Source organism: Cyprinus carpio, chromosome A4 (genome assembly GCF_018340385.1).
Source record: "Cyprinus carpio isolate SPL01 chromosome A4, ASM1834038v1, whole genome shotgun sequence".
Classification (NCBI taxonomy): domain Eukaryota; kingdom Metazoa; phylum Chordata; class Actinopteri; order Cypriniformes; family Cyprinidae; genus Cyprinus; species Cyprinus carpio.
The window spans coordinates 21,689,205-21,703,807 of NC_056575.1; the positions used below are offsets into that span (position 1 = coordinate 21,689,205).

Consider the following 14,603-nt stretch of genomic DNA (forward strand, 5'->3'; position numbering starts at 1 on the left):
TGTTTATAAGAGCAAAACATTCTGATTGGCTAGTAATGTTAGTTTATATATAAATGTAGCATTATTTTTTTCCACAGTCAAACGCTGCACGCCGGAGATCCGGCACAGTGCCGGATAACTTAAAGCTCTGCATTAATGTGGTCAGAATGCTGACAGTAAATATGCTAGAAAACTAGACCTATATCACTCTTATATTCCCATTCACTGTAAAGCCTGATTTATACTTCTGCATCGGACCTACGCCGTAGCCTTTGCGCTGTAGGCTATGCATTAGTTTTCATTTATACTTTTGCGTCACTGTCTGTCGACGTGCAGTACACATGCAAACCACTAGTGTGGCAGTGTCCACGGGCATGTTGCTGGTGTAACCTGCAGTACCACAACAAAAGCCGAAGAAGATGCGGCTCGTCGGAGAAGCATTATTGCCGCGACGGCTGCAAATAAATATCAAATCATTAAATCATTATTTAATTATTTATGTAGCCTGAAAGTACTACTCCTTTAAGATTCTGGCCTGTTATTTAGGAGAAAATCTCTCATTCAGTAATATTTATTTTAAAAGTGTCAGATTCATGATGAAATATGATACTTTAGTTCATGATTAAACACTTACAGAGCTTTTCTGCAGTTGATCACAGCTGGTATCAGTCTTCTTCTACCTTCATCTGATGTGTTGTATTTCTTGAGGTCCAGCTCATCCAGTGGCTCTTCTGACATCTGCAGCATGTAGGAGATTGTTGAGCAGTGAGCAGGAGAGAGTTTCTTCTCTGAGTTTGTCTGATTTCACAAACTCCTGAATCTCTCTGGACAGAGTCTGATCTTTCACTTCCAGCAGACAGAGGAACAGACTGATGGATCTTTCAGTGGAGAGTCCATGTCCATATTTGATCTTCTCTTTAATGTACTGTGTGGTTCTCCTGATGCTCTCTGAGCTCTTCTCTGTGTGTGTCAGTAGATCCTGTAAGAGTCTCTGATTAGACTCCAGCGAGACGCCCAGCAGGAATCGCAGGAACAGATCCAGACGTCCATTCTCATTCTCAATGGCTTTATCTATTGCTTCTCTATGGAGACTATGAACAACATCCAAAAACTGTGGGGTGTCAACATTTTTCATTACATAAATGTAAAACAAATAGAAAGCAGCGAGAAACTCCTGAACGCTCAGATGAATGAAGCTGTAAACTTTCCTCTGATGAATCACAGATTCCTCCTTAAAGATTTCAGTGCAAATCCCAGAATACACTGATGCGTCAGTGAGGTCTATACCGCTCTCAATCAGGTCCTCCTCATAGAACATCACATTGCCCTTCATCAGCTGTTTGAAAGCTACTTCAGCAAGTTTCACAATCACTTCTCTGTTGGACTGCAGGAGTTTCCCTGGATTTCTCTCTTCATACTTCTGGTTCCTCATGTTGATCTGAATCAGCAGGAAGTGGATGTACATTTCAGTCAGAGTTTGAGGGATTTCTGCACTCAGATTTTCTTTCAGGAGCTTTTGAAGCACAGTGGATGAGATCCAGCAGAAGACGGGGATGTGGCACATGATGTGGAGGCTTCTTGCTCTTCTGATGTGTGAGATGATTCTGCTGGCTTGATGCTGGTCACTGATTCTCTTCCTGAAATATTCCTCCTTCTGAGGCTCATTGAATCCCTGTATTTCTGTCAGACGGTTGATGTATTTGGAGGGGATCTGATTGGCTGCTGCTGGTCTGGAGGTGATCCAGATGAGAGCAGAGGGAAGCAGCTCTCCTTTTATCAGGTTTGACATCAACACAGCCACTGATGAAGTCTCAGACACATCAGAAACTTTCTGAGCGTCTGAAAACATCAGTGAGATTCTGCTTTCATCCAGACCATCAAAGATGAACACAACTTTACACTCCTCATAAATCTGTGAGTCCAGATCTTGAAGTTCAGGATGAAAGTCCAGCAGAAGTCTGTGAAGACTGTACTGATGATCTCGGATCAAGTTCATCTCTCGAAATGGAAGCACAAACATGAAATCTACATCCTGATTGGCTTTTCCCTCGGCCCAGTCCAGAATGAACTTCTGCACAGAGACCGTTTTTCCGATTCCAGCGATGCCTTTAGTAAGAACCGTCTTGATCTGCTCTTTCTCCTCACATCCTGGTCCAGGTGAGGCTTTAAAGATGTCATTGCAGCAGATTGGAGTGTCTTGTGAGTGTTGTGTTCTGGCTGTTTTCTCCATCTGTAAAACCTCATGTTCTTCATTCACTCCTTCTCTCTCTCCCTCTATGATGTAGAGCTGTGTATAGACACTGTTCAGGAGGCTTTCATTCTCCTGGGGTTTCAGTCCCTCAAATAATCTCTCATACTTGTTCTTCATGCTGGTTTTGAGCTGGTCTTTGACTCTCTGTACTTCATCATTCACTGGTTGAACATGTTTATTCAGAGACGCTGTAACGCTCGTGGTTTTCAGACACACGCTTTGCTCTCGATCTGCTCTGCTGAAATATCACAAGAACAGATTAAAAATATATAAAAATAAAGGATGTGTAAATTAACATCTAAATCAATAGAGGTGTCAGTCTTGATTTTCACTCATTAAAAATATATAACAAACACGGTTAATTTAACCATTTTAAAGAAATGTTTTGTTATAGCTTTTGGAGCAAGGATGCCACCATCTTGCAGTACCACAGCGTGTGATGTCAGGGGTTGGTTCGCTCCATTGGCCAGTGAGGTAATATATGAACATGCAGGAGCAGATGTGCTCAGTGTGTCAAGTCCTGTCTGTGTGCACTGAGTGTGTTTTTAAATCCCGTAAATCAGTTCAATCATCACTACATGTTTATCCTCACCTGGGGTCAGAGGTCACTGGATCACCACTGAATTTAGGAGGAAGAGGCATTGATCTGTCACTCTTCAGAGACACACAGCTGGGATCAGGAGATGAAGATCTCTTCCTCCTGAAGATCGCGACAAACACAAAGAAATCATTCTTCCTTTATTCTGTCTGCTGTTTCATTTATTATAAGTATTTTAAGTGTATTATTTCCATTTTGCATAACATGACAATCTCCATTAAACTTCACAGACGTTAATGAAGGAGTGCTAGTGTACACATGCATGTCAAACACGTAGCTCGCAGCAGAAAAGGAGCACAATAATTCTGACTGAAATGTTTCTTGTTAGAAATTAAATTTAGATTTAAAATTCTGTGTGAAATAAGTAATGGTATTTATGTAAAGTTTATATTTTAATCTTTTTTTTGGTTGCACACAATGAATAGCATATCACACACAGATTTAATCACTATATTCGTTTTCACAGACTTTGTGTTGCACATTGTTTAGAGAACAGCATTGTGCTATGGAAGTATATGGGTAGCAAAATTAATTTTAAAATGTAATGTCATTTATTTTCTGGACAGTGTTTATCAGTGCAGAATGAATTGACCTTAACACTGGATAATATCTCACCTGAGGTCAGAGGTCACTGGATCAGGGTATTTAATAAAAATGCAATTGAAACGTCTTAAGTGTAAGTGTCAATGCATTTAAGAAAAATAAGTGTCATACCCGTATGTAGTCTTGCCACGATAGATGGTGATACTGGTGTTAAGTAATAAAAGTCATTATAGTTGAGTAAAAGAACAGACACTACGATTAAAAACTGAACAGATTGCCATTTATCTAAGGTGATTTTGGAAGTGTTTTTAAACATTATTGGTTCCACATTGTTTGCTAATTTTTACTTTATTTAAACTTTGTGTAATTTATTTTATTTGACATCAAGGTCTATGCCGTGCCGTTACCTGTTTTGCTAATAAACGTTCTACGTTTTGTTATTGATTTGGTTATATAGCTATTATACATGTTTACTTAGCCTATTTGTATACCTATTTAAACTTTATGCAATTTGTTATTTTACATTAGGCATAGCTGCCCTATTGCATTGTGTATTTTTACTTGTTTTGTTAATAAAAGTTCTGTTTTATAAATAGGCTAAAGAGAGTGTGATGTATTTTTTGTTGTTGCGTTCAAGCAATTGACGCCGAATTGACGCTAAATCAAAAGTGAACGTAAACCAGAGAAAAAAAAAAAAAAAAAAAAGACAAATTTTACCCAGTTACACTAACACACACGCACACATACACACACACACAAATCGTACTGATATGTATGTTATGTTGGTCTCTGAATTTGTTTTTTTGCATTTAATTTGTTTTTTGTAAATATTGTAATAGTCTGTTTGCATAATTAAAAAAAAAAAAAAAAAGTGACCGTAAAATGCGCACAGTGCTTTTAAGCTATTTAAAAATGAAGGAAAGAAAGGAAAAGAGGGAAAATTCAAATGAACTAAAAACTAACAATTGCTTTACGCAGAATTGCCGCTATTTGAAAAGTGTCGTCACATGTCGATTAACCGGTGGGAAAATTTCCTCACCGTCACAACCCTAGCCGTAAGTCTAAATGCATTTAGGAAATATGGCATTTAAATGATAATTATGCTAGTTTTTGCTTGAACATGTTAAACATATCTAATCAATTTTGGGTAATACAATTTACTTTGAATTATGCAACTTATAAAACATTAAAACTAGTGTAGGAAATGGCAAATATAAATTATATAATTGAATTTTCATTTTGCACTAAATGTAGCACGTATGTATGGGAAAATGTAAATTTAAATACAGAAATACATTGTCATTTTGCATATTACATTTCACAATGAATTTTGCTTCCATGTTGGGCAGGATGAGGAAGAATATTTTTTTTTTTTTATAATCATTAAAATGAATTACTTTTTTTTCATCTGATGAATTAAAGTAATAATCAGCAGATGAATCAGTAAAATGATGGTTAGCTGCAGCTGTAATTGTAAGTCAGTGTGTGGTTCACTAACAGTGGAAACAGACTCTTGTTCTGGTTTGTGGATCAGTAGCCGCGTTTCCACTGTCGGGCCAAAAGCGGGCGTGCTAGTGCGTGCCAGGGCCAGTCACATTTCCACTGTCACTTCTGGGGCTTGATCGTGCCTCGTCGGTGCTTCCTCGGGGTCAACAGCCAGGGTTTTTTGGCCCGACGAAAACCTTGGGCCAAAGCGGGCCAGCTGGGGCTAGAGGAGTGGTTATGAACAAAGGCGGAGTTTCTCCGCGTCTGGAGAGCGTCATCGCCGCGGATCATTTCATTAAGCTAACAGCTATAACACCAGCATTAAACACTTTTTAAAATAAGTTGAGCTTAGGGCTGGACAATATATCGAACGATATGACCATGTGCATCTCGTCAGTAAAGCCGGTTCCATGATTAGCGGTAAATCCCCATCACCTGCTTTCAAATGGAGCTGCAGTTAATACACAGAGCCGTAGTTCACTGAGAAGCTATGCTATATCGAGTTCATTATCAAAGGCGATTCATCTTCAATAATGAACTCGATATAGCGTAGCTTCTCAGTGAACTACGGCTCTGTGTATTAACTGCAGCTCCATTTGAAAGCAGGTGATGGGGATTTACCGCTAATCATGGAACCGGCTTTACTGACGAGATGCACATGGTCATATCGTTCGATATATTGTCCAGCCCTAGTTGAGCTCAAAACTCACTCTTAGTCAGCAGCGAGTGTTTGAAATAACTCGATCCGATCCGATGTGGATTATAATCACCATAAAAGGCAGAAATATTTATAAGCAATGCAAAAGACCGCACGCTAGGTATTAACGTTACCATAGTAAACATGGTAAACATGACCACTTGAGGAAATCAAGGAGGTCAGCTTCTTATTCTCTATCACAATTGTGTATTTATTTATTAACATATTTTATCTGTCATAAGTCTCGTCTCGAGAGTTTAGCTCCGTGTAGCCTATGACATAAAAATATAACAATGTTTTTTGTTCGGGAGCTTTTATAAAAATAGAGAAATTATCATTCATTCTAAATGTGATGTATGTGACTACAAATAAACAGCTTCAGCGTTAAAAATAAATAAATGATATAGAAATACATTTATTTCTGTGACAAATTTTCAAGCCTGATAAATTAATTCATTATGCTCAATGTATCACTTATAGTAAAACATTGATGCTTTTGAATTTAAATATTTAACAGAGCATGCAAACAAAAAACCGCTGTTATCGTGTTCGTTTTGTGATCGCGCTAGTTCCAGTGATTTATTTCTCATTAGTTTTCTGATTCTCATTTAGTTTCTCTTTGTTGGTGAAATGATAGGGTTGTGTGACGTTGTTCCTGAGAGGCGTGTAAAGGGCGGGTTTTAGTGAAGCGCATCGGAGCATCTGGCCCGACTGTGGAAACGCAGCGCTTTTTTTTGCCTTGTGCTACTTGCCCGAGGCTATTAGCCCCGCCCCGCCCGTTTTAAGCCCTGGCTCACACTGGCCCGACAGTAGAAAAGCGGCTAGTGTGTGACTCCTGTCTGCATCTGCTGCTGTCACTCAGTGTGTGTTTTCTCTGATTGAACATGTTGAAGCAGCACTTGTTGGCTCATGGAGCGTCTGAGAAATGATGTCCTCTGATCCGGTGATTGTTCACACTGGTCAGTGTTTATCAGTGTAGCGTGAATTGACCTTAACACTGGATTATATCTCCCCTGGGGTCAGAGGTCACTGGATCATATCTCACCTGGGGTTAGAGATCACTGGATCACCACTGAATTTAGGAGGAAGAGGCATTGATCTGTCACTCTTCAGAGACACACAGCTGGGATCAGGTGATGAAGATCTCTTCCTCCTGAAGATCGCGACAAACACACAGAAATCATTCTTCCTTTATTCTGTCTGCTGTTTCATTTATTATAAGTATTTTAAGTGTATTATTTCCATTTTGCATAACATGACAATCTCCATTAAACTTCACAGACGTTAATGAAGGAGTGCTGGTGTACACATGCATGTCAAACACGTAGCTCGCAGCAGAAAAGGAGCACAATAATTCTGACTGAAATGTTTCTTGTTAGAAATTAAATTTAGAATTCTGTGAAAATAAATAAATTTAAAATTCTGTGTGAAATAAGTAATGGTATTTTATGTAAAGTTTATATTTTAATCTTTTTTTTGGTTGCACACAATGAATAGCATATCACACACAGATTTAATCACTATATTCGTTTTCACAGACTTTGTGTTGCACATTGTTAGAGAACAGCATTGTGCTATGGAAGTATATGGGTAGCTAAATTAATTTTGAAATATAATGTCATTTATTTTTTCTGGTCAGTGTTTATCAGTGCAGAATGAATTGACCTTAACACTGGATAATATCTCACCTGAGGTCAGAGGTCACTGGATCATCATTGAATTTAAAGGAACACTCCACCGATTTTTGAAATAGGGCTTATTCACATTATTTCCTACATTTAGATATGTGGGCAAATGCATTTTTGTGTCAGTGCATGCATTGTTTTAGTTTGACTGGGTCGGCGTTAGCTTAGCTTAGCACAATGAATGGAATCCTTTGTTGCCAGCTAGCATGGCCTGAGTAAAAGTGATCAAAAAATTTAAAAAAACCCACCTAATTACTTCTTTTGGCCTGCGTATTCACAACGAGTACAAATAGCGATCCAGATTAACACTAGAAGATTTCCTAGGCAGATATTGACTTGGGACTATATTATGGGGAAGCACAGGCGAAGCACTGCTGCTTAGGCGAAGCACTGCTACTTCGGCGCAGAGATATCACGCAACACATGAAATCCCATGACTTCCGTCAACATATATAAAATAATCACTTACTCTGTGGACAGTCGTGGGATTTCATGTGTTGCATGATATCTCTGCGCCGAAGTAGCAGTGCTTCGCCTAAGCAGCAGTGCTTCGCCTGTGCTTCACCATAATATAGTCCCAAGTCAATATCTGCCTAGGAAATCGCCTAGTGTTTAATCTGGATCGCTATTTGTACTCGTTGTGAATACGCAGGCCACAAGAAGTAATTAGGTGGTTTTTTTTAATTTTTTGATCACTTTTACTCAGGCCATGCTAGCTGGCAACAAAGGATTCCATTCATTGTGCTAAGCTAAGCTAACGCCGACCCAGTCAAACTAAAACAATGCATGCACTGACACAAAAATGCATTTGCCCACCTATCTAAATGTAGGAAATAATGTGAATAAGCCCTATTTCAAAAAACGGTGGAGTGTTCCTTTAGGAGGAAGAGGCATTGATCTGTCACTAGTCTATACTGATCGCAGGGTATTTAAGAAAATGCATTTGAAACGTCTTAAGTGTAAGTGTCAATGCATTTAAGAAAAATAAGTGTCCTACCCGTATGTAATCTTGCCACGATAGATGGTGATACCGGTGTTAAAGGAGCTGTATGTAAGAAATCTATTTCAATTAATCATAAAATGGCCCTGATGTGTCACTAGACATTAAGAAATCATGTTCATTTCAAATACTTATATCACTGAATACAGTAGTCCGGCCCAGGATATTGTCATTTAAAAAAGTGGACTTGCAGCCTCCCTCAACAGATGTTGATGTTGTCATTTTGTGTTTTGGCCTGACGTGCCTCCCTCCACCTATCTACCAATCACGAAGTCAGTAGTGTTTCGGGAATCCGTGTTGCCAGCTTTGCTGTAACCTACCCAACTCCAGTTGGATAAAAATGTCTAATGTTACTAAATCAAATAGACCTCGTTATAATTCAGAAATTCTCGTGACAAAGTCCGAATAAAACCAGAATTTGTATTGGAGATGCCTTTGAAAGATGGAGACGGCTGAAAAATTTGAACACAGACGCCAACGTTGCTAATTGTCTCCTGGACAGGTAAGATTCATCTATGCTTGGCTAACTTGTACTTGATGTCAATGGACATTTCATATATTCATGACAGTCGAACAAAGTTATGCATGTTTGTGCAAAGTAACATAACGTTAGCTCACATGGACGTATGCTAACATTAGCAATGCATTACGGACCCTGTTTCTCTGTCATTATGCTGAGACGCTGAGGAAAACAACATTAGCACGCCCATTATGGCAATTTGAAACGTAATTGAGACAGTAGCCTAATGTTACCTCAGTAAAAATGATTCGTCATTTGTTCTTCGCGTATATCGTGGACTAAGTTACACATGCTGCAAGTTGACCTGTATGACCATTGCTAATGTAATTTAGTTACTCTAACAATATTTTCTGATGGAACAGAAAACAACCCTGTGATAGCCATTGGTGATATTGAATTTTTTCGCGTTATAATTGCTGTGGCAAATGTTTTGGTTATTTGTGAGCCTACTTATGACAAAAACTTTAGTACTTGTAAATCGATTTTTTTTTTCGTATTGAAAAATAAGGATTTTTTTTTGTTGTTGTTTATATGTTTTTTGTTTTGTTTTACTATTATCCTTTTTTTTTCTCAGATTTTTTTTTTTTATTGTAATTGTATTTATATGTTCCAAAAAAAAAAGAAATCAAATCAAAAACGCTTATCTCTTCAGCTATTATAATCATCTGGCAACCTCGAGTCAGGGGTAGGAGGAGGGGATACACCACTCTACACTATTTTTTTATAGTGATTGCAGTACCAGTTTAGGCCACAATCCTACATACGGCTCCTTTAAGTAATAAAAATCATTATAGTTAAGTAAAAAAAAAAACAGACACTACGATTAACAACTGACCATGGCTGCTCAATGATGCTCACAGGTCAGATTTCATTTCTCCAGTGAGGAGAGCTGACTGACAAGAAGAGTGAGGTGAGACAGACAAGACGATGGCAGATGATTTAGTTTGAAACGAAATGCAAAAGCGCCTGTTTGACAATATTTTGGATTTTGAAAAGCCTGTTGGACTTTTGCCATTTATCTAAGGTGATTTTGGAAGTGTTTTGGTTCCACACTGTTTGCTGATTTTTACTTTATTTGAACTTTGTGTCATTTATTCATTTTATTTGACAAAGATGTATGCCGTGCCTCCAAGCTTTCTTACTCGTTTTGTTAAAAAACCTTCTACATTTCTTATTGATTTGGTTATATAGCTATTATACATGTTTACTTAGCCAATTTGTATACCAGCAAAAACTTTATGCAATTTGTTATTTTACATTAGGCATAGCTGCCCTATTGCATTGTGTATTTTTACTTGTTTTGTTAATAAAAGTTCTGTTTTATAAATAGGCTAAAGAGAGTGTGATGTTGTATTTTGTTGTTGCGTTCAAGCAATTGATGCCAAATTGCAGCTAATTCAAAAATGAACGTAAAATGCACACAGTGCTTTTAAGCTATTTAAAAATGAAGGAAAGAAAGGAAAAGAGGGAAAATTCAAACGAACTAAAAACTAACAATTGCTTTACGCAGAATTGCCGCTATTTGAAAAGTGTCGTCACATGTCGATTAACCGGTGGGAAAAATTTCCTCAGCACCGTCACAACCCTAGCCGTAAGTCTAAATGTATTTAGGAAAAATGGCATTTAAATGATAACTTTCCTCAGTTTTTGCTTGAACATGTTAAACATATCTAATCAATTTTGGGTAATACAATTTCCTTTGAATTATGCAACTTATAAAACATTAAAACTAGTGTAGGAAATGGCAAATATAAATTATATAATTGAATTTTCATTTTGCACTAAATGTAGCATGTAGCAAATGTAGTATGTGAAAATTAAAATTTAAATACAGAAATACATTGTCATTTTGCATATTACATTTCAAAATGAATTTTGCTACCCATATTGGGCAGGATGAGGAAGAAATATTTCTTTTTTTTTTAAATAATCATTAAAATGAATAACTTTTTTTTCATCCGATGAATTAAAGTAAACTATCAGCAGATGAATCAGTAAAATGATGGTTAGCTGCAGCTGTAATTGTAAGTCAGTGTGTGGTTCACTAACAGTGGAAACAGACTCTTGGTCTGGTTTGTGGATCAGTGTGTGACTCCTGTCTGCGTCTGCTGCTGTCACTCAGTGTGTGCTTTCTCTGATTGAACATGTTGAAGCAGCACTTGTTGGCTCATGGAGCGTCTGAGAAATTATGTCCTCTGATCCGGTGATTGTTTACACTGGTCAGTGTTTATCATGTAGCGTGAATTGACTTTAACACTGGATTATATCTCACCTGGGGTCAGAGGTCACTGGATCATATCTCACCTGGGGTCAGAGGTCACTGGATCACCACTGAATTTAGGAGGAAGAGGCATTGATCTGTCACTCTTCAGAGACACACAGCTGGGATCAGGAGATGAAGATCTCTTCTCCTGAAGATCACGATAAACACACAGAAATCATTCTTCCTTAAGTTCTATCTGCTGTTTCATTTATTATAAGTATTATAAAAGTATTATTTCCATTTTGCATAACATAAATCTCCATTAAACTTCACAGACGTTAATGAAGGAGTGCTAGTGTACACATGCATGTCAAACACGTAGCTCGCAGCAGAATAGGAGAACAATAATTCTGACTGAAATGTTTCTTGTTAGAAATTAAATTTAGATTTAAAATTCTGTGTGAAATAAGTAATGGTATTTATGTAAAGTTTATATTTTAATCTTTTTTTTTTGGTTGCACACAATGAATAGCATATCACACACAGATTTAATCACTATATTCGTTTTCACAGACTTTGTGTTGCACATTGTTTAGAGAACAGCATTGTGCTATGGAAGTATATGGATAGCAAAATTAATTTTAAAATGTAATGTCATTTATTTTTCTGGTCAGTGTTTATCAGTGCAGAATGAATTGACCTTAACACTGGATAATATCTCACCTGAGGTCAGAGGTCACTGGATCATCACTGAATTTAGGAGGAAGAGGCATTGATCTGTCACTAGTCTATACTGATCACAGGGTATTTAATGAAAATGCAATTGTAACGTCTTAAGTGTAAGTGTATTTAAGAAAAATAAGTGTCCTACCCATATGTAATCTTGCCACGATAGATGGTGATACCGGTGTTAAGTAGGGGTGTGTCGGTACTAGTATCGGTACTGGACGGTTCCCGGGCAAATTTCAAATGGAAGTGATCATCCTAATCCCCTTGGAGTAGGAACAAGTTTGGAGTGAGCAGTGCATGTGCGTGCCATTTAGTAGTCATTAGGGATGGGCAAAAGGAGCGACATAATTTCCTCATCATCATCATCAGCTATTATCCCCCCACAACAAAGCACCACTCCACCATCAGAAGATCACCTAAATAAAAACAATATACATTTTAAAATATTTTAAAACGTTTTATATGTATTAGTTTTTTATATTATTATATAGCATATTTTAAAAACTTTTTAAAATATAAAATGTATGTTTACTTGCAACAGTTACACTAACAACATTAAAAAGACATTTATGACAGTAAAACATCGACATCTGCTGACGGACAGGTACTTCTCCTTTTGCCAAGTGCATTCCTAACGACTACATAACGGGACGCAAGTGCCCTGTTCACTCCAAAGTCCCCACTTCAAGGGGACAGGGATGATCACTTCCATTTGGAATTTGCCCGGGAACCGTTTGGCGGTACCGATACTAGTACCGGCACACCCCTAGTGTTAAGTAATAAAAGTCATTATAGTTGAGTAAAAGAGCAGACACTACGATTAAAAACTGAACAGATTGCCATTTATCTAAGGTGATTTTGGAAGTGTTTTTAAACATTATTGGTTCCACACTGTTTGCTGATTTTTACTTTATTTGAACTTTGTGTCATTTATTTATTTTATTTGACAAAGATGTATGCCGTGCCTCCAAGCTTTCTTACTCGTTTTGTTAAAAAAACCTTCTACATTTTCTTATTGATTTGGTTATATAGCTATTATACATGTTTACTTAGCCTATTTGTATACTGATATAAACTTTATGCAATTTGTTATTTTACATTAGGCATAGCTGCCCTATAGCATTGTGTATTTTTTCTTGTTTTGTTAATAAAAGTTCTGTTTTATAAATAGGCTAAAGAGAGTGTGATGTTGTATTTTGTTGTTGCGTTCAAGCAATTGACGCCGAATTGACGCTAAATCAAAAGTGAACGCCAGATGCGCACAGTGCTTTTAAGCTATTTAAAAATGAAGGAAAAGAGGGAAAATTCAAACGAACTAAAGATGAACAATTGCTTTACGCAGAATTGCCGCTATTTGAAAAGTGTTGTCACACGTCGATTAACCGGTGGGAAAATTTCCTCACCGTCAACATCCACGCCGTAAGTCTAACTGCATTTAGGAAAAATGGCATTTAAATGATAATTTTGCTACAGTTTTTTGCTTGAACATGTTAAACATATCTAATCAATTTTGGGTAATACAATTTCCTTTGAATTATGCAACTTATAACACATTAAAACTAGTGTAGGAAATGGCAAATATAAATTATATAATTGAATTTTCAATTTTGCACTAAGTGTAGCACATATGTATGGGAAAATGTAAATTTAAATACAGAAATACATTGTCATTTTGCATATTACATTTCAAAATGAATTTTGCTACCCATATGTTTCCATATTGGGCAGGATAAGGAATAATATTTCTTAAAATAATCATTAAAATTAATTCCTTTTTTCATCCAATGAGTTAAAGAAATAATCAGCAGATGAATTAGTAAAATGATGGTTATCTGCTGCTGTGATTGTAAGTCAGTGTGTGGTTCACTAACAGTGGAAACAGACTCTTGGTCTGGTTTGTGGATCAGTGTGTGACTCCTGTCTGCGTCTGCTGCTGTCACTCAGTGTGTGTTTTCTCTGATTGAACATGTTGAAGCAGCACTTGTTGGCTCATGGAGCGTCTGAGAAATTATGTCCTCTGATCCGGTGATTGTTCACACTGGTCAGTGTTGATCAATGCAGCGTAAATTGACCTTAACACTGGATTATATCTCACCTGGGGTCAGAGGTCACTGGATCATATCTCACCTGGGGTCAGAGGTCACTGGAACATCACTGAATTTAGGAGGAAGAGGCATTGATCTGTCACTCTTCAGAGACACACAGCTGGGATCAGCAGATGAAGATCTCTCACTGCTCTCTCTGTTCTCCATAATGAGAAACTGACTTCAGTCCTGCATATGGAAACATAAGAGAACAAATGACATAATATTGTGGTTACAATGCAGTGAAAACAAATCTTAACACACAATGAGATTGAAGAGAATGTGTAGCTTCAGACTCAGCAGCTGCAGCAGTTTGCGGTGGATCCTTTTCTTCTGAATCCATAAAGTGATGCTTTAGTGACTGCAGTGAAGAAGATCTGAAGAGTGATCCTCATTAACATCATCGGTATCTGTGCTCACTCACACTTTTGTGTGAACATTTGACTTCAGCAGCAGGAGAAAAGCATGAATCTGTTCAGAGCTTGTTGTGTTTCTGCTGCTGTAACGTGACGTCTCTGACAAATCAGCTAACTGATCATGACATCTGACGATGATTATTTTTTTTTCACTGCTGATGTTTCATTGTTGAAGTGCTACTGAAAACCCCTCAAATCTTAAGACATTCAGATTATTTTATGGCAGCGGCTATTTGTATGAAGTGTAAATAGCAGAACTCTGGGTCCAAAATGCAGGGAAACAAATTTAAAAAACCTAAACAAAAAGCACAACAAAGAGCGCCGTGGAAGAAACACGGTCTGGGTCCAAAATGCAGGGAAGCACTTTTAATAAACTGAAACAAAAAGGCCAACAAGGCAAAACAAGACAGGAT

General features: G+C 37.5%; 1 pseudogene; it reads right to left on the minus strand.

Moving 5' to 3' along the window:
- LOC109076980 overlaps positions 1-14,403 on the minus strand; it is a 31,955-nt pseudogene extending 17,552 nt beyond the window's left edge.
- Positions 14,404-14,603: the final 200 nt, after the last annotated feature.